The sequence below is a fragment of the Cynocephalus volans genome, chromosome X (assembly GCF_027409185.1).
Source record: "Cynocephalus volans isolate mCynVol1 chromosome X, mCynVol1.pri, whole genome shotgun sequence".
NCBI classification, from domain to species: Eukaryota; Metazoa; Chordata; class Mammalia; order Dermoptera; family Cynocephalidae; genus Cynocephalus; species Cynocephalus volans.
In genome coordinates this window covers 162,646,702-162,669,019 of record NC_084478.1, presented here as the reverse complement: position 1 = coordinate 162,669,019, position 22,318 = coordinate 162,646,702, and positions in this window count along the sequence as shown.

Here is a 22,318-nt window from a genome sequence, read left to right as displayed (position 1 = left end):
AAGCATCATGTAGTTTTTAGCCCGTTTTACCTACCTGAGAGATAAGGGTCAAGGAACTCCAGGGACTTTCCCAGACTCAAACAGCTTGTGAGGCTTTGAGCTGGGATTTGCATGTGGCTCCTGGGTCCATGCTCTTGACCACTGTGCTGTACTTACTCAAGCCCCAAGTCATCTGTGGGTAAAATGAGACAATGGAAGTAGATATTCTTTAGCCTCCCATCTACCTCTGAAGGGTCATTAATCTAGTTAAAAGACAAACTCTACAGGAAGAGCTACTCTGCTACTCTTTTGTAGCTTATTTTTAACAGCTCAGATTACTTGTAGATGATGTGCTTGTATTAGGTAGAAAAGCTGACCTTTCTTGGCATGTGAGGTTTTAAGCCTGCCATCAGAAATACACACAGACATTAAGTATGTTCTTCCATCTAGGGGGTTGGGATACTGTATGAGGCCTGACCTACTTGTGATTTCCCATTTGGGTTAATTAGATTTGCAATGTTGTTATATCTAGACACTGGCTTTCAAGCCACTGGCCACGGGAATAGGCAGACAAGCCACAGAGTCTGTGCATTTAATTGCTGTGCATTAACCTCATTACTGGAAAAAACTCACTGTACTTGGCCTCTTTGTACTAAGACAAACATTGAATAGTATGTAAGGAGAGCACATTTGTATGGCAAATGGGCACCGCACTTTTTTCTTAGTGTTCCCTGCTTTGGAGGAAAAAAAAGTCAATATTCAATTTTAACCTCAGCTTTTGAAAAATGTGAAACTAAAATTGTTTCTGGAACAGGTAAGAAAGTCTTTTGTCTAGTATATGAAGTGTAACTGTACAGTAATGAAACTGGAGTCTTAGTGATTCAATTCAACAAATATTTATCAAGTATCTACTGTATGAAAGTTCCTGAGCCAGTCAAAAGGAGGCTGCACAGATGAGTTGGCCTATTCTCTGGTCTGAAGGGATTTGGGGAGCCCTAGAAGATGGAACAAAAACATATAACTGAAGGATCGAAATTTCACCAGCATTGTGCACAGAGGGAGAATAAAGAGAAGGGTACCCTGATAATGCTGGGGACTCACTTTGAGAGTAAAGAGAGTTATGACGACCATTTTGGAATACCAGTTCATAGTGTACCTAAGCAGGTAGTTAGTAAGTTGGTATTCCAAGAGGACTTATTTACATTCATTCACAGAAGGAGTCAGGAATTTGAATGAGCCAGGGAATCTTTCAGGGACTGTGAGACCTATGGTTATTTAAAAGTTTAAAGTTAACCGAAATAGCTATAATACCCTGGCAGAAAGCCATCTTCCCCTTTGTAAATATAGAACACAGCTGTAGGAATTACTAAGAAGAGTGCTGATTTTGAAGGATATGAACATTGTGCTGGCTGTCTAGGAGCAGTGTAGGCCACCTAGGCCCCTAGGGAAAGAAGTGCAGTGACAACACTGCATGGGTGCTTAGAGCCAAGTATCATTGTAATTGTCTTCAAGGCTAGTGCAGCCTTCAAACATTCAGATTACTGTCATCATAAATCAATAAAGATAATGCCACAATGAGATCCACAAGCATTTTGAGAAATGGTGACACCATCGTTTATCTCCCAAAGTCAAAAGCCTTATGAAAATACAATATTCTACTTAAAACCATAATTTTGTAATAATAACTCATGGCTTAATAGTGCTTTATACTAAACAAAGCATTCGCTCATCTTTAGTCTCATATAATCTGCATAACAATCCCATCCCATGATATAACACGGGCAGAATAGAAAATATCTCTGAGTTATGGATTAAGGAACTGGCACACTGAGAGATTAACTGATTTGTACAAATATATAGCACTAATAAGTAATGGAACCAAATTTCAGTTCAATTCAACAAACACAGAATTTCCTACGCTTACTACATGTAGGCACATGGGGAAATAGAAAGGAGAATAAAATAAAACACAGTCCTGAGGACCTCCCCTAGTAGTGAAGAAGCACACATGCAAACTACTAATACCAATACAGTGACCAAAGGGCTAAGACATGCGAAAACCCTGTAGGAGCACAGAGAAGGGGCACCCGATCCAGACGGTGGGGGGCATCAGGGCAAGCTTCCTAGAAGAAATTATATCTGAACTGAGTTCTGCAGACTGAGGAGGGGCTAGCCAAGTGAAAATGGGCTGTTTACAGGGCCACATGAAGGGGACAGGTAGTGGTGGAAAGCAGGATGGCATGTCTCAGGATTTTCAAGCAGTTAACTATCACTATACCAATATGGGGAGTGCATTGCTACACACAGCAGAGGATAAGATAGACTGAGACTGAGGAGCTGGGAAGGAATCAAATCAAATGTCCCAGAATGGTCCTGGGCAAAAGCGTATTTTTAATCTGTCTGAATGATTCTAACATGCAGCCAGGGCCGAGGATTTCAGATGTAGATTTTCCCTAGGCCATGATTTTTCCTGTGTTAGTATGCAAAGAAATTACCTGAGGAGATTGTTAAAAATGGAAATTGCATAAGTACCTCCCACAAGAAGTTTGCTTTATCAGGTCTGGTATAGCATTTAGGTATATACATATCTAACAGATGGCACATAACTCTGATATGGACAGTAGCCAGAGTGTGCCACAGGTGACCCCACCCACTTAAACATATCCAGCCTCAATACATAATGATGATTTCAAAATCTAGATTTCAATCATATCTCCTTTCTGGAGGTCAAGACCTATATACTCAACCCCCTGCTAGGGAGCTTCTCTTGGATGTCCCATAGGTAACTCAAATTCAGTATGTCCAACAGTGAACCTATTATCTCCCCTCAGCCAACCTATTACTTCTCAGTGTTCCCCATCCCAGTGCCCAAAATTCGCCAATGGCTTCCCATTGCATGCAAGTTAAAAATCTAAAACCTTTAAGATGGCTTACCAGGCCCAGAATAATCTGGCCTCTCAGTCTGCGCCCACTCTAACCTATGCTACAGTCTCCCTTCCATGCCTTCTGCTCTCAGCACTACAGATTTCTTTCAGTTCCTTCACAGTACCTGTTTTCTCACCTCCTGGCTTTTAATGTGCTTTTGCTTCTGCCATCATGCTTTACTGTTTTGTTCCTGTCCACTCTTTAATTTCAGTAAATGTCATTTCCTCAAGGAGGTCTTCTTAAATTCTACTCCACTACTGTATATTCTTCTGCATAAAGGTCATAACAGTTGTTTTTGCCTACTGACTGTACTGTAGTCCAGCTAAATGGTGAACTCATTTATGAAGAAGTCCATGTTTGTCTGTTTCAATACAGCATTCCTAGTGTCTAACACAATATCTGGCCCATAGAAAGCAATTGGTAAGTATTTTGAGCAATGAAGAGATAAAAGAAATGACCCACAACAGGCATTTATTCTAAGAAAAAATACAAAACTCAGACAGAGGTTTATGCACACAGATGTTAATTACAGTGGTGTATAGCATAGCTAAAAAAATAGGGAAAAAATTCCAAATGGTCACCAATAGGAATATGGGTAGATAAACCATGTTGTAAAATATGAAGTAATATTACATATCATTAAAACGATGGCTAGCTTTCCAAATATTCTGTAATTAAAATACCAATTTTATATCTAACAAAATTAATTATAAAATGAAATAGCCCTGGAAATGTTATTGCTTTAGAAACTATAGGAGGAAAATGGGAGAAAGGTCTATTTACCTAGATTCTTTTATCAGTCAAGGTCTAATTAGGGAAATAGAAGCCACTCAATGTACTTAGTGTGAAGGTTTTTTGATTGTTTCCATCAGGCATAGGGGCCTATACAAGAATTAAAAGTGCTGAGATAGAAGAAGTCAAGGAAGTCACTACAGACAATCTAGACTTTAACAAAACACCAAAGCAGATTGTTCTTAAGTGCTTTCCTGGAAGCCCCTCAGTGATACAAATGATTCTCAAGAAACTCCCCACTAAGTGGTTTCAAAGCCCAAGTCTGTCCATGTTTGCCTGCAACTGCATCCTGAAAATAATACCCTCTATTTCTCTTCAATATTGCAAGTTGTGCATTAGTGACCTTCTCAGTGGTGGACTTGAACTCAGAACTATATGGGGAAGGAAATCCTGTGCAAATGAGAGTATTTAGTAGCTTTTCATTTGAATGCAAATGAAGTGGCAGCAAAGCTGAATGACAACGAAGGATTCAGCCCATCTCCCAATAAGGTGCAGCCCTAAGGTCAGCATTCAAAACTTTTGAGGTCTTTGTGGTTTGGTGGGAAGAAAATCAGCCTGAGAATGTGAAAACCCAGACTGAGTTCCTAACTCCACGATTCACTTGCTGTTTGACCTTGGGCTGCTGTCTGAACTCAATTTAGTATTAGTTTAGTGTTCAGAACTAAGGAGAAAATGATAATATCTCCCCAACATCAAATAAAATTAGGTATCTATAATGTGTTATTAATTATTAATTATAAAGCATTATATGCTAGCTATGCTTACTAATTGCAATTCTGCAATGTGTTTCTTATCCTCTGAAAGGAGCCATCAAAATAATAATTCAGTAGAATAATAATGCAATGAGGACTTATTTATTTATTTTCAGCTTAATTACATTATTTATCATTACACAATGTAATCTTTTTCCTGTCACTTTACCAATTCCTCCCTTACCCTCTCCCCTTCCCCATCTCTGGTAACCTCAGTTCCATTCTCTCCTTTTGAAAGTTTAATGAATTACTATGATTGTTGTATCTTTCTTTCTTTCTTTTTTTGTTTATTTGTTTTAGTTACCACTTATGAGTAAGGACATGTGGTATTTCTCTTTCTATGCATGGCTTATTTCACTTAGCATAATTTTCTCTAAGTTCATCCATGTTGCTGCAGATGGCAGAATTTTATTCCTTTCCATGGCAGAGTAGTATTCCACTGTGTATATATACTACATTTTCTTTATCCAGTTGTCTGTCAATGGACATTTAGGTTAGTTCCAACACTTAGCTATTTTAACTAAAGCTGTGATAAACATGGGAATGCAGGTGTCTCTTCAACATGATGATTTCCAGTCCTTTGAGTATACACCTAGCAGTGGGATTCCTGGATCATATGGCAGTTCTATCTGAAGTTGTTTAAAGAACCTCCATATAATTTTCCATAACGGCTGAACTAATTTACAGTCCCACCAACAATGTAGGAGGGTTCCCCTTTCTCCACATCCTCACCAGCATTTGTTATTCTCTGTCTTTTTGATAATGGCCAGTCTCACGGGGGTGAGGTGGTATCTCAATGTGGTTTTCATTTCATTTCCATGATGTGTAGTGACATTGAACATTTTTTCATGTGTCTGCTCACCGTTTGTATATCGTCCTTAGAGAAATGGCTATTCAGCTCCTTTGCCCATGTTTTGATCAGATTACTTTGTTTTTTACTGTTAAGTTGTTTGAGTTCCTTATATATTCTGGATATTAACCCTTTGTCAGATGCAAAGTCTGCAAATATTTTCTCCCACTCTGTTGGTTGTCTTTTCACTCTGTTAACTGTTTCTTTTGCTGTGCAGAAGCTTTTTAGTTTGATATAATCCCTTTGTTTATTTTTCCTTTTGTTGCTTGTGCTTTTGAGGTTTTATTCATAAAGTCTTTTCCCAGTCTTCCTTCCTGTAGTGTTTACCCTATGTTTTCTTTTAGTAGTTTTATAGTTTCAGGTCTTATGTATAAGTCCTTATTCCATTTTGAGTTGATTTTTGTATAAGGTGAGAGGTACAAGTTTGGGTTCATTCTTCTACACATGGATGTCCAGTTTGTCCAGCACCACTTACCGAAGAGGTAGTCCTTTCTCCAATGTATGCTCCTGTTGCCATTGTCAAATATCAGTTAGCTGTAAGTACATAGGTTGATTTCCATATTCTTTATTCTGTTCCATTGGTCTGAGTGTCTGTTTTTATGCCAGTACCATGCTGTTTTTCTTACTATAAATTTGTAGTATAATTTGAAGTGAAGTAGTGTTATGCCTCTGGCTTTACTTATTTATTTATTTTTCACTCAGGATTGTTTTGGCTATTTGGGGTCTTTTGTTGTTCCATATTAATGTTAGAATCTGTTTTTTTTCTATTTTTGTGAAGAGTGTCATTGGTAATTTGATGAGCATTGCAATGAATCTGCAGATTGCTTTGGGTACTATGGACTTTTACATGATGTCAATACTTCCAGTCAAAGAGCATGGAATGTCTTTCCATTTTTTGTGTCCTCTTTAATTTCTTTCAGCAGTAATTTGTAGTTCTTGTAGAGACTTTCAAGCTCCTTGGTTAAATTGATTCCTAGGTAATTTTTTTATGGTGACTGTTGTAGATGGGCTTGCTTCCTTGATTTCTTGTTCTGCTAGTTTATTATTGGGGTATAAAAAAGCTACTAATTTTCGTTTGTTGATTTTTTTATACTGAAATTTACTGAAATTCTTTATCAGCCCTAAGAGTTTTTTGGTAGCATCTTCAGGTTTTTCTGTATTTAGGAACATGTCATCTACAAACAGGAACAGTTTGACTTCATCTTTTCCAGTCTGGGTGTCTTTTATTTCTTTCTCTTACCTGATTGCTCTGGCTAGTACTTACAATACTATGTTAAATAGGAGTAATGATAGTGGGCCTCCTTGTCTTGTTCCTATTCTTAAGGAAAAAGCTTTCACCTTTTCACCATTCAAGATGATACTGGTGGTAGATTTTTCATATGTGGCTTTTATTGTGTTGAGATACTTTCCTTCTATACATAATTTTCTGAGAGTCTTTATCATGAAGGAATTTTGAATTTTATTAAATGCTTTTGCTGTGTCTATTCGGGTAATAAAATGGCTTTTGTCCATGATTTTGTTGATGTGGTGTATCACATTTATTGACTTACATATATTGAACTATCCTTGCATCCATGGGATGGAATCCCACTTGTTCCTGGTGTATAATTTTTTTGATGTATTGCTGTATTCTCATTGTAATATTTTGCACCTCTGTTCATCAAGGATATTGGCCTGCAGTTTTCTTTTTTTGTTATATGTTTGTCTGATTTTCATTTCAGGGTGATGCTGGCCTTATAGAATGAGTTTGGGAGAATGGTCTCTGTTTCACTTTTTTGGAATAGTTTGAAAAGGGTTGGTATTAATTTCTCCTTAATGTTTGGTAGAATTCGGCAATTAAGCTGTTCCATCCTGGGCTTTTCTTTGGTGGGAGACTGCTGATTACTGCTCCAATCTCATTGCTTTTTATTTCTTTGCTCAGATTGTCTATGTCTTCTTCACTCAGTCTTGGTAGTTTGTATGTGTCCAAAAATTTGTCCATTTTCTCCAGATTTTCAAATTTGTTGGTGTGTAGTTGTTTAGAATAGTCTCTACTGATTCTTTGTATTTCTGTGATATTATATGTAATGTCTCCCTTTTCTTTTCTGATGTTTGTTATCTGTGTCATCTCTCTCTCTCTTTCTCTCTCTGTCTCTCATTAACATGGCTAATGGTTTTTTTTTGTTTGTTTGTCTTCTCAAAAACTGACTTTTTTTTCATTGATCTTTTGTATTAATTTTTGGGTCTCTATTTTATTTAGTTCTGCCCTGATCTTAATTATTTCTTTCCATCCTCTAATTTTGGAACTGGATCATTCTTTTTTGTCTACTTCTTTGAGGTGTAGCCTTGTTTTATTTGAAATATTTCTACTTTTTGATGTAAGCATTAATTGCAATAAACTTCCCTCTTAGGACTGCTTTTGTAGTAACCCATATGTTTTGGTATGATGTGTTTTTATTTTCATTAGTTTCAAGAAATTTTTGATTTCCTTTTAATTTTTTCTTGGACCCATAGGTTGTTCAGGAGCACATTGTTTAATTTTCACGTATTTGTATATTTTCCAGAGTTTTGGTTGTTATTGATTTCTAGTTTTAATACATTGTGGTCTGAAAGAAAATACTTGAAATTATTTCAACTTGTATTAAATTTGGTGAGTCTTGAATTCCACCCTAACATGTGGTCTATCCTGGAGAATGTTCTATGTGCTGATGAGAAGAATGGGTATTCTTTAGTTGTTGGATGAAATATTCTGTAGTAGCCAGGTCCAATTACTCTAAAGTGTAGTTTAAATCCTATGTTTCTCTGTTGATTTGCTATGCAGATAATCTGTCCAGTGTTGAAAGAAGTGTTCATGTACCCTGATATTATCATATTGGTGTCTATCTCTTTCTTTAGGTCTAATAGTGTTTGATTTATATATCTTGGTGCTCATTGTTGAGTACATACATATTCATGATTTTATGTCTTCTTGCTGGATAGATCCCTTTATCATTGTATTGATGCCTTCTATGTCTCTTTTTTATGGTTTTTGGTTTAAAGTCTATTTTATCTGGTATAAGAAGAGCTACTCTGCTCGGTTTTTGTTTCCACTTGTGTGGTATATCTTTTTCCATCCCTTCACTATTAATATGTCTGTGTCTTTCAGATGAAGTGAGTCTCTTATAGACAGCTTAAAGTTGGGTCTAGCTTTTTAATCCAATCAGCCATTCTTTGTGGGAAGTTTAATCCATTTACATTTAGGGTTGTTATTGGCAGGTATTTTCTTATGCCTGGAATTTTATCAATCTTCCTTTGGGTGTTTTAAAAATCTTTTGCTCTTTTCTTCCCCTTTTGTTGTTTGTCTTTGATGTTTGTTGGTTTGTTGAGATGGTAAGATACAGTTTCTTTCTCTTTTTCTTTTGTATTTTTGTTCTACCAGTGGGTTTTGATCTTTCTTGAGTATTGATGGTAGTGATTATCATTTTTCAGATTCCAAATTCAGGACTCCCTTGAGGATTTCTTGCAGGTCTGGTCATGTGGTGGTGAACTCCCACAGTTTTTGTTTGTCTGGGAAATACACTATTTCTACTTCATTTCTGAAAGATAGTCTTCTGGGTATAGTACTTATGCTAGCAGGTTTTTTTCTTTTAGTATATTGAATATATCATCCCATTTTCTTCTGGCCTGTAGAGTTTCTGTTGGAAAGTCTGCTGTCAGTCTGATGGGGCTCCCTTATAAGTGACTTAACACTTCTCTCTTGCTGCTCTTAAGATTCTCTTGTCATTGAGCTTTGCCAGTTTGACTATAATGTGTCTCAGAGCAGATCTTTTTTGACAGAATCTTGGGATTTGAGCTTTCTGGATCTGAAGGTCTGTGTCTCTCCCCACACCAGGGAAATTTTCAATTATTATTCTGTTGAATAGGTTTCAGTGCCTTTTTCTTTCTCCTCCTCTTCCGGAACATGCATGATTCAGATGTTTGTGTGCTTAATGTTCTCTGTTGGGTGTCTTAGATTTTCTTCTTTTTTTAAAATTTTTAATTCTTTTTTCCTTTTTTTGTCCACCTGGGTTATTTCAAAAAGACTATCTTTGAGATCAGAAATTCTTTCTCTGCTTGCTCTAATCTTCTGCTAAAGCTCTCAGTTGTGGTTTTTATTCTGTTAAATGAATACTTCAGTTCCAGGAGCTCTAGTACATTCTTTTTTTAAGGTATTAATCTCTGTAAATTTCTTCCTTCATATCCTGGATACTTTTTCTCATTTCTTTATGTTGTCTAACTGAGTCTTCTCATATTTCATTGAGTTTCCTTAAGATTGTTGCTTGGAATTCCTTTTCAGACATTTAAAGGGTTTCCTCTTCAGTAGGGTCTGGTACTTGAGAATTACTCTATTCCTTTGGTGGCATCATATTTTCTATTTTTTTTTTCATATTTGTAGTATCTCTACATTTATGTCTTGTCATCCGGTCCAGCAGAAGCTTCTTGTATTCTCAAAGTGGGCTTTGAGGAGAGAGACTTCCTCTTCTTTTTCTGATCTCTGCTGTTGATTCTCCTTGTGTCAAAGCAGTCAACTGGGAAGCAGGTTGCCTGCACAGTGGCTGTGGCTGCTACTGTGGCAGTGAGCTGCCCTTGCAGCAGCAGTGGCTGTGGTGGTGGCTTTAGTGGACCACCCAACATGGAAGTGATGTTTTCAGCATGCTCCTGCCAGGTGGTGAGGGCTGTCCTTGGTTCCCCTGGCTTGTGATGAGGATTTGACAAGCAATACTCCAAAGATGCTATTACAATAGGCTTTGCTTATGGTAAATAAACTTCTCTCTATTAAATGTAGGTTGTTCACCGTGGCAAATGCCAGTACCAAGAACCTGATTGTGGACTAGGAAGGGTACAAGAGACTGACTGAAAAGCAATTTGTAGATCAATAAATGCTTAATATCTACTGAGAAGATGATAAAATCTACAGCTGCATGAAATTGAAATTGTTAAATCCTAAATTGTTTGTGAATAAAGATTTCATAAAAGGTATTTTGATGGCTCATAGTTTGCTGAATTCATAAAGACACTATTGTTTTCAAACATACCAGTTGACTGCTTTTCATACCATTGCATCAGAAAGGAGAAACCCAATTGTATAGTTTCAAAGAAATGAAAAGATCAAGACAAAACATTATCACACCAATCTTCCAAATGATATGCTTGAAGGGAACATTATCTAACTTACCTCATTAACCAGAATGGAATTTCCTATGGAATGTGCTGTGTGCCCTCCACTCTCTTTTCTTCAGAAATAGCAAAGCAAGCTCCTCCTCTAAGGAAATGGCGAGTTAAGTCCCAAATATACAGTAAAGTCTTTTTTACATCATCTGATTCACTGTTTATGCGTGGTTCACTTTTATATTTTCTTTCTGGCCTCAATGATAATAGGTAGGTTTAAAGGATAAGAAAAAAAGTTAAAGTTACCAACCTTTCACAAAGCAATATCCTTTCTTTCCCTTGCTTCTCAAGAGTAGACTACCAAAAGTAATAGGTTCAAGAACAAACCAGATCATTAGTTGGCAGTGATGGAAGAGGATTAGAACAGGGCTTCTCGAATGTTAGTATGCATAGAAATCACCCAGAGGTCTTGTTACAATGCAGATTCTGACTCATTATCTTGCCTGGTGCTGACATTCTGTATTTCTAACAGGCTCCAAGGTGTTGCACATAATGATAGACTGGACCACATTTTGACTAGCCAGATACTACATCTCTGTATCACAAATTTGCCTTTTGAACCACTCATCTGGAGCAGTTGTTAAAAATGTGTAACTCCATCCTCTGGGAAGAGGCCCTAAATTACACATCTGGGCAGTAGAAGAGTTAGGATTTGAACCCACATCCATTTACACCTCAGCCACTCTTTCCACAAAATCCAGCTCTAAAAGTAGGAGACTTTAGAGCTGAAATAATTGACTATGTGGCCTTGGGTACATTAGCCACCCCAAAAAGACCCAGTGACTCAGATACTACCCTGAATTCTGAATACCAAAGGGATATTCCCAACTGGAATCTTGTTTTCACATTACCTGTTGGACTTGGACTTGTGTTTACTCCATTCTAGACAATCTGCATTGAATTCAGCTTGAATCTGTTCCTGAACACTCCCTCAGAGGAGCCTCAATCCCATGACCCACATCAGGCCCCCAGAGTCCAGCAGGACCTGTACTCAGGCTCTGCATTCACTCTGGACCTCACTGTTCTCTTGTGTACAGTAACAGGATTCCAGCAGATGACTGATTTCCAATGACCTTTTCTAGACATTTTAGAAAATGCATTGTGTTTTCATGCATTTGCTTCTCAGACAGCTAAGTCACTTGCCTTTTTCCTGTTGATTAGTATGACCACCTTCTTCATCTTTTCTTCATCAGTGTCCTTCTAGTAGGTCAGCAGGAAAGAAAAAACAGATAAATGAAACAAAGACATATGCAAAACTACTTCTCTAACAGCTGAAAGTTGTTACTTTAAAAAGACAGTAAATGAGACAGTTTTACTCTGCCCCAACACCTACCTCCTTAGCATTTACATTCTATTTTATTGTGTTGATCCTGGTTTTTGAAATGCCAGAAAGATTAGCAGAACAAAATGGATCTCATTCCAAACAAGGGTCCAGCTGGAATTTAGGCATTGAGGTAATGAGCTTCCCATTGGCCAACTAACCAGAATTTTGGCATGGATGATCATCTTTTTCCTAGAGAAGCTGCACTTATTTTTGGTCCCACAGCAGAATGTAATGGAAAGTAAAATGTATTCTTCCTGTTGCATTAGGTTCTAGCAACTCTCCCAGTTCAGATTTATGTCATCTGGAGGTTTAGATATAAAGATATTTTCCACAGTGGCCTAAGGCAAATCACTTCATCACTAATGGGTAAGTGATCACAGCCTTGAAATGATGTCTATGTAAAAGCTCAATGAACTGTGAGTGGAACCACTTCAGGACTAAGTGCAAAAATGCGAATGAACTTACCACATCCATTAAATATGCATTCAAATATATTTTGTGTTTAGCCTTTTTCAAACTGAAGGTGGGTAGGAATGAAAAGATCTCAAGGAAGGTAAATTAGTGACATTGCCTCTCAATTAGTAAATAGAAGTCTACGGAACTAAGACAAAAGGAGTACATGGTCATTGCTGGAGGGAAGTGCCCTGGATTCCAAGTACGGCACAAGACCAGACATTTGTGCCAATCACCTATTGGCTCTGTTACTTGGCAGTGGTATGCTGAAGCTCGCTTGTACCAGCTTACGAGAGCCTATTAAATTTTCAGGAGACATTTTTAGCTGGTTGAAGAAACATTGGCAGTTTGATATCAACCGTGGTGAGAATATTTACACCACAGAAATCATTAAACACTACAAATTAGGGTTTTCCAAAGCCATTCATTTATTCATTCATTCGTTCGTTCATTTTTGAGAGCCTATAAACAAGTACACCACTGACTTGGTGACATGCTTCTTTACCTTTCAAAGTCGTAGTTTTCACATCTGTAAAATGGGATTAATAATAGTTAGTCCTGCTAATCTAAGTAAATGGAGGCCAATATATATAAATATTTAAAAAATTATAAATCTACCTTTTAAACAGCTCCATAATAAATATATCAAAAAATGTATAAAGGTATGGTTTTTATATCACTGAAAGTTGTCAAAATCTCAAAGACAGCTAAAAATATTACAACACGAGACTGGATGTTTTGTAGATTGGCTGGCATCGTTTGGATGAGTAGCAAAATAAAGGTATACCTAATTCATAAATTATTATATGTTTATTAAAGGACATGTTTTCCATACCTTTATCTCAGAAAAATCTTTAGTTATGTTGCTATAAATCGACAGTTTTATATAACATATTCATTCAAAGTAATGATATAAAGGATTAAAAAATAATTCCACTTGAAGTGTGTAAAATCTTAGTATATTTTTGTAACAGTGTAAATTACATTTTAAAAATAAATAAAAATTTGTTGACATGCTTGTAAAAGTTATTTTCCATTAAACATTCAATACAGTCTATTAAATTTAAAATATACACTATAATTAATGAATATAAAATTTTTATTTTTAATTTTTATTTATCATTAGCTTATTCATTCTTACAAATTGTGATATTTCTTTATACAATTTGCCCAAGCTATTGCTTCCCAAAACCCCTCCTTTCCTCCTCCCCATCTCTAGTATCCTTAGGTTTGTTCTCCTTCTAAAAGTTAAATGTATTGTTGTGGTCTTTTCTTTCTTTCTTTCTTTCCTTCATTATTTCCTTCTTCCCTCCCTCCCGCCCCCTCCACTCCCTCCTTCCCCCCCTTCCTCCCTAGCAGCCAGTTATGAGTGAGAACATGCAGTATTTCTGTTTATTGTCTGGCTTATTTCACATAACATAATTTTCCCCAGACTCATCCATGTTGTTGCACATGGCAGAATTTAATTATTTTTTATAGCTGAGTAGTATTCAATTGTGTATATTTACCACATTTTCTGTATCCGGTCATCCACGGATGGACACTTAGGTTGGATCCATATTTTGGCTACTATAAATAGTGCTGCAGTGAACATGGGAGTGCAGCTATCCCACCAACATGATGTTTTCCATTCCTTTTATATATACCTAGTAGTGACATTGCTGGATCATATGGTAGTTCTATCTGTAGTTGTTTGAGAAACTCCATACTGTTTTCCATAACAGCTGTGCTAATTTACAGTCCCACCAGCAGTGTAGAAAAGTTCCCATTTCCCTAAATCCCCACCAGCATTTGTTGTTCTCAGACTTTTTATCGTTTTTATTTATTTTATTTTATTTTAACTTCTCAATATACATTGTAGTTGATTTTCATGACCCATTACCCATTCTTCTTTACCACCTCACCTTCTCCCCTCCCCCAACCCACTATATCATATCTGTTCACTTGTCTTAACAAGTTCAAGGAATAGTTGTGATTGTTGTGTCTTCCTCCCCCCCCCCGTTATTTCTTTCTGTGTTTATTTATTTATTTATTTTTAGCTTCCACAAATAAGTGGGAACATGTGGTATTTCTCTTTCTGAGACTGACTTGTTCCATTTAAAATAATTTTCTGTAAGTCCATCCATGCTGTTGCGAATAGTAGTATTTCATTTTTTTATATAGCAGAGTAGAATTCCATTGTGTAGATGTATAACAGATTCCTTATCGACTCATCTGATGATGGACATTTGGGCTGGTTCCAAACGCGGGCTATTGTAAACAGTACTGCAATAAACACTGCAGTACAGGTATCCCTTTGGCATAATGATTTCCATTCCTCTGGGTATATTCCCAGCAGTGGAATAGCTGGGTCATATGGTAGATCTATCTGCAATTGTTTGAGGAACCACCATACCATTTTCCATAAAGGCTGCACCATTTTGCAGTCCCACTAACAGTGTATGAGAGTTCCTTTTCCTCTGCAACCTCGTCAGCATTTGTCATTCTCAGTCTTTTGGATATTAGCTATGCTAACTAGAGTAAGATGTTATCTCAAGGTGGTTTTGCTTTGCATTTCCTGGATGCTGAGTGATGTTGAGCATTTTTTCATGTGTCTGTTGACCATTCGTCCATCTTCCTTTGAGAAATGCCTGTTCAACTCCTATGCGCATTTTTTAATTGCGTTATTTGTTTTCTTGCTGTAAAGTTGTTTGTGTTCTTTGTATATTCTGGATGTTAATCCTTTGTCAAATATATATTTTGAAAATATTTTCTCCCCCTATGTTGGTTGTCTTTTCACTCTGCTGATTGTTTCTTTGGCTGTGCAGAAGCTCTTTAGTTTGATATAATCCCATTTGTTTATTTTTCTTTTTGTTGCCTATGCTTTTGGGGTCCTATTCATGAAGTCTGTACCCACTCTTACTTTCTGGAGTGTTTCCCCTATGTTTTTCTTAAGGAGTTTTATTGTTTCAGGATGTATATTTAATTCTTTAATCCATTTTGAGTTGATTTTGTTATAGGGTGAGAGGTATGGGTCAAGTTTCATTCTCCTACATATGAATATCCAGTATTCCCAGCACCATTTGCTGAAGAGGCAGTCTCTTCCCCAGGGTGTAGACTTGGTGCCTTTGTCAAAAATCAGATGACTGTTGGGGTATGTGTTGATTTCTGTTTTCTTTATTCTATTCCATTGATCCATGTGTCTGTTTTCAGGCCAGTACCATGCTATTTTGGTCATTATAGCTTTGTAATATAGTTTTGGTTTGTTTAGTTTTTTTATGATGACTGGCCAGTATGGGGATCCAAACCCATGACTTCAGTGTTATCAGGCTGCGCTCTAACCAGCTGAGCTAACTGTAATATAGTTTATAGTCAGGTAGTATTATGCCTCCAGCTTTATTATTTTTGCTCAGGATTGCTTTGGCTATGCATGATCTTTTGTTATTCCATATAAATGTCTAGATAGTTTTTTCCACTTCTGAGAAAAATGTCATTGGAATTTTGATCGGGATTGCATTGAATCTGTAGATCACTTCAGGTAATATGGACATTTTCACAATGTTAATTCTTCCAGTCTAAGAGCGTGGGATATCTTTCCATCTTCTTGTGTCCTCTTTAATTTCTCTCAAGAGTGGTTTGTAGTTTTCATTGTAGAGATTTTTCACATCCTTGGTTAATTTATTCCTAAGTATTTTATTCTTTTGGTGGCTATTGTTAATGGGCTAGCTTTCTTGATTTCTTTTTCTGTATGTTCACTGTTAGAGGATAGAAATGATACTGATTTTTGGGTGTTGATTTTGTATCCTGCAACATTGCTGAAATCATTTACCAACTCTTAGAGATTTTTGGAGAGGCTTTACGTTGTTCAATATATAGGACCATATCATCTGTAAACAGGGAGAGTTTTTCTTCATCTTTTCCAATCTGGATATCCTTTATTTCTTTTTCTTCTCTGATTGCTCCAGCTAGTACTTCCAACACTGTGTTGAATAGGAGTGGTGAGAGTGGGCATCCTCTCATTCAGGATGATATTGTCAATAGGCTTATCATATATGATTTAATTTTCTTGAGATAATTTCTATCTATACCTAACTTGTAGAGAGTCTTTATCATGAAAGAATGTTGAATTTTGTCAAATGCTTTTTCAGCATCTTTAGAGATGATCATATGGTTTTTGTCTTTGGTTTCATTGATGTGGTGTATCACATTTATTGATTTGTGTATGATGAACCAACCTTGCATCCCACTTGATCATTTTGTATAATTTTGTGTGTGTGTTGCTGTATTCTGTTAGCTAATATTTTATCAAGGATTTTTTCATCTATATTCATCAAGGACATTGACCTGTAGTTTTCTATTTTTGATGTATCTTTGTCTGATTTTGGTATCAGGGTGATGTTTGCCTCATAGACTGAGTTTGGGAGAATGGCCTCTGTTTCAATCTTTTGGAATAGTTTGTAGAGAATTGGTATGAGTTTCTCTTTGAAGGTTTGGTAGAACTCTGCAGTGAATCCCTCTCATCCTGGACTTTTCTTTGTTGGGAGCCTTCTGATAACAGCTTCAATCCCTGTTATTGTTATTGGTCTGCTCAGATTTTCTGTAGCTTCTTGGCTCAGTTTTGGTAGTTTGTATGTGTTCAGAAATTTATCCATTTCCTCCAGATTTTTAAATTTATTGGCATATAGTTTATAGTAGACTCTAATGATTCCTTTTATTTCTGAGTTAGCAGGTGTAATATCAACTTTTTTATTTATATATATATATTTTTTTATTTAGGACTTCTCTCTTCTTAGTTAGCCTTGCTAAAGTTTTGCCAATTTTATTGATTGGTTGATTGTTTCCTTTCCTGTGCCGAAGCTTTTTAGTTTGATACAATCCCATTTATCTATTTATTTATTTTGTTGTTGTTGTTTTTGCTTGTGCTTTTGGGGTCTTATTAATGAAGTGTTTTCCCAGTACTATTACTTGGAGTGTTTCCCCTGTATTTTCCTTCCATAATTTTATGGTTTGGGGTCTTATATTTAAGTCTTTAATATATTTGGAGTTCATTTTGGTATATGATAAGAGGTACAGGTCCAGTTTCATTTTTCTTCATATAGATATCCAGTTTTCAGAGCACCATTTAGTGAAGAGGCTCTCCTTTCTCCAATGTATGTTCTTGCTGCCTTTGTCAAAGATCAGTTGGCTGTAAGTATGTGGGTTGATTTCTGGGTTTTCTATTCTGCTCCATTGATCTGAGTGTCTGTTTTTATGTCAGCTCCATTCTGTTTTGTTTGCCATAGCTTTGTAACATAATTTGAAGTCAGGTAGTGTTGTGCCTCTGGCTTTATTTATTTATTTATTTATTTATTTATTTATTTATTTATTTGTTTGTTTAAGATTGGTTTGGCTATTTGGAGTCTTTAGCTGTTCCATATGAATATTTGGATTGCTTTTTCTATTTCTATGAAGAATGTCATTGATATTTTAATTGGAATTGCATTGAATCTGTAGATTGTTTTGGGTAGAATGGACATTTTCATGTTAATTCTTCCCATCCAAGAGCATGGTATGTCTTTCCACCTTTTTGTGTCCTCTTTAATTTCTTTCAGTAGTGTTTTGTAGTTCTCATTGTTGAGATCTTTTACCTCCTTAGCTATATAGACCCCTAGGTATTTTATTTTTTTGTCAGCTACTGTGAATGGACTTGCTTTCTTGATTTCATTTTCTTCTAGTTTGTTATTGGAGTATAAAAATGCTATTGATTTGGGGGTGTTGATGTTGTATCCTGTAACATTACTGAAATTATTAATCTGCTATAAAAGTTTTTTGGTAGAGTTTATAGGTTTTTTTATATATAAGATCATGTCATCAGCAAACAAGGACAGTCTGACTTCATCCTCTCCCATCTGGATCCCTTTATTTCTTTCTCTTGCCTGATTGTTCTGACTAGTACTTCCAATACTGTGTTAAATAGGAGTTGTGAGAGTGGGAATCCTTGTCTTGTTTCTGTTCTTAAAGGAAAAATTTTTAGATTTTCCCCATTCAGGATGATATGTGTGATTGGTTTGTCATGAATGGCTTTTATTGTATTGAGATAATTTCATTCTATACCTAATTTGCAAAGAGTCAGTGCCTGCATGCCCCTCTGGCACTCAGGTTTGGGTGGGGCCTGCAGCAGCATAGATTCACAGGCAGGGCTCTGGTCCTGCCCACTCACCTGTGTGGCCCACGCCAAATATAAAATTTTTTATCAAATTTAGGTAAATAAGGCTTATGTTTTTGAGGGGAAACTTTAATAAATCTTAGTAATTATTTTATTTAAGTAGTTTTATAAAAATAAAAGCATTCTAGTCTTCAGTGTCCTTATCCTCACTCATATAAGTAATGGATATCACACTTCATATATATACTAGTTCTAAACCTACGTTAATAGAAAATTATGAAAACATGAATCATTTAATATTGAAAAATGTTCTTCAGTTACTATCTAACTGTTAAGAATAAAATGCTAATTTGTGTGTATTTCTAGAACCATGAGCATTAGGGAAAAGAAAAAGAAAAAGCTTGGTACTACTTAGAAGCAATATTATGGAAGAATCTATTGTATTCATGCTATCAGAGAAGAAAAATAAGTTAATTTGTCTTTCCTGTTACCTAAACATTTCTACCACTCAAATGCTCCCACTACTCTGAAGTACTGTCCCTCTCTGATGTAAGCAGTGGCACAACTGCATTTGCATACAGTTTCATTTTGTTTGGTGATGTAAGGCAAAAGATGTGGGTCTTGAACAATGTTAGTCATGAGAGTGGAGGTTTAGTGCCATGGGTGATGCTGTGTCACCACTGAGCACAAGATCCTGAGTAACAAAAGTACACATGTACTGTGTGTCTGTGATTCCAGGGCCCTCTACATCATGAGGTTCCATAGAGGGGCTCCTCTTCTCTGGGCCTAAAGGTGGTACCATCTTAAGCTGCTGTGTGTTTAGTGCTTTATATAGAATATCACATTTAATTCTTACAAAATCCCTAACATATATTCACTGGTGCTTTGTATTTGTTAGCTATTCTTATTATAATTATAATTATTATTCCTTATAGGAAAAACTAGCTCTTTAAAAGAACTCTTACCTCAGCCAGAAACAGTCCCTCATAAAATATAGGAAAGAACAATGTTAATGGGTCCTGTACTAGTTTTTTACTGCTGTTGTAACAAATTACCACAAACTTAGGAAGTAAAAGACACAAATTTATTATTTCACATTTCTGGCACTCAGCTAAAATAAAGATATCAGCAAGGCTGTGCTTCTTCTGGAGAGTCTAGAGGAGAATCTGTTCCCTCATTCTTTCAAGCTTCTAGAGACTGTCATATTCTTTGGCTCATGACCCTTTTCTCTGTCTTAAAAGACATCAATGGAAAGTTTGATTCTCACCTTGCATCACTCTGACTTCTTACTCTCTCTTCTACTTGTGATTACATTAGGCCCAACTGGATATGGCAGTGAACAAAACTGATGTTGCTCCTCCTGATATGGAATTTACTATTTGATGGAGGAGACAGGCATTAATCAAGAACTAGACAAACTAATGAAAAATGCCAATACTGTCATTAGATTTGTGCCTAGGCCAGCACTACAACTGGAGGAAGGAGTATATTTTGGAGAACACTGACTGGAAGGATTAGAATAATGGCAAGGGCCCCTGACACTTAGATAAGACATTTTCCATGTGATTTTTCAGTCACTAAAAATGTTCCCTTCATTTAATTTATAATTACCTTTTCCATGTCAACTTTATAGTTTTTCTAAATACTGTCAGTACATATAAGAAATAAAAATATGTTGCAGATGATTACACAGTTACAGAATGCTTTGGCTTGAATACCCTGGAAGGGTCGTTTCAACTGATGTATACTTTCATAGTACTCTGTGATATAACCGTGCAGATATCACCCAAAGTATGAGCATCTGTCAAATACTTAAGCACATGGCTCTTCTCATTTTCAATAACAAGCTTACAGCTGAAGGAAATATGGGTGAGAACAAGGAAGGCATGGTCAAATTGAAAGTTGGGACACGCTGATACACTTCTGTTCTTGATTGTGCTGTTACCCTAAGCCTGGTGAGAGAAGAGAGTGCCTGAACAAAGGAACTAGCATAGCTAACACCCTTCAGGGCCCCAGGGTACTGTGACTTAGCTGATTAATTTAAGTAAAGAAGAGATCTTTGCTCTCCTAGGTCAAGAATAAGCAGGAGAATTAAATGTTTGAGGTACAATAAAATTGTGAGCTTGTTTAATCGACAAAGGAAAACAATCAACAAACGAAAAACAAATATTAGTCCAAAGTAGCCTGGCATTCATTCAATAGGCTTACCAAAGAGCTCTAAGATCATTTTGGTTTCAAGCAACTTGTTTGATTTCCTCTTTTGTCATTGCTATTTTTAAAATATTTGGAATAAAAACAATATTGATGTTTTTCACTATTTTCTCATTAAATGCAGAAATGTATGGGTGGGAGAGGACTAATATGAAAATGCCACATAGTTTAGGGACTTAGGAATTCACAGTGTAGTTAAGCACCTTTTCTTCCTTTTTATCTTCGTCATTATTTATTTAAAATCATACATCTGGGACATCAGTTCTGTGTTGAATTTCATTTATTTTCCCCAGCACAGGAATAATTAATTAAGGCAACAAAATTCAGATCTGAAAATTTGTATTATACACACTTTGCTAAGCAGCAACTGTCAAATTAAGATGGTTGATTTGGCCTTGAGTGTCCTTTAAAATGAGATTTCTCTGTCTGGAGTGCATATTCACGGAAGCCAGGTTTGGTAAGAAATAATTTATGGTGTCCAGAGCACCCCTGGTGACTTCAACTGTTCCATATTTGTCTAGAGATCATTTCAGGTTTAGGGACTTACTAATTACAGTACTGCAGAAAAGAAGTTTCAAAAGGCCAAGGTGTCAAATGTAAGATCTGCATGTACTAAGCAACTTATTATAGGTATGGACCCAAGTACTGCCTGATACATATTCTGCAAAACATTGTCAAACAAATTCAGAATATATGAGGGAACAAATCCTCACATGAAATGGAATGGCCTTCTGAGCTAAAGCAGAGCACAAACTTTCCCAGGATCCCAAGGAAATCTCTGATGGAAAAGATAGTTTCAGAAGGTCAAACAATAAGAAGAAGAAGACACAGTGTCACTGGAGGCTTCCTATTCCTGAAGTCTGCTTAAATGGATGCCCACTGCTACCAACATTCCTGTCCTTATTGGTTGCCCTTACTCGTGATAAAGCCAAGAGACTTCAGCAGAACTGACACAGGGTGGGGTTTTCAAAAGAAATCTTACTGAATTTAAGAAAAAATCTACAGGGAAATAAAGGAAACCACAAAGAGCATAAGAAAGTGAAGCTTACAAAGTATATACATACAAACATACATACATACATACATACACACACACCCTCACATACACATATGATATTTATTGAGTATTCTGATTAAAGGAGTTGAATGCTAGAGAGAAAGCAAATTAACCTAAAGAAAGAAAGGTAGGTTGGATTGGAATTAATGGAAAAGCATAACGACTAGGAAACTGCTCAGCCCTTTTTTTGAGTCTGAACCAGGGAAGTACTATTCTGGACATCACCTTAGTAGGGGTAGAGAGCAAAATTCTCTCCTCCTGTTGCTCACTATGGAGAAAGACATGAACATGTACTCAAAGATAAACAGGATGCTTCACAGAGTTTTCTCTAGCAGGACTTCTGGCTTCCCAGGGGTAATAAAATCTCCCAAACAAGATGAGACTTTGTGTTGTCTCAGTTACTCTAGGACCCTAAAAGTCATGATTAATGTGTGTGTGTCTTTGTGAAGAAGGCTCAAGAGGCAGAGGACAGGGGGCAGGACTAGGACTAGCATCAGGACCCACTGCCAGTGCAGCAACTGTGATACAGATAGATTTCATATATAAATTCACCATGCAATACTCATATAACAGATTGCTGAAACACAATGCCTTGAGCCTTAACAAATAATGAAAGATCTGCTATTCTAGATCCTAAAAGCATAATCATATTCACAGCAATAGATATGAAATATTGAATTTCAGA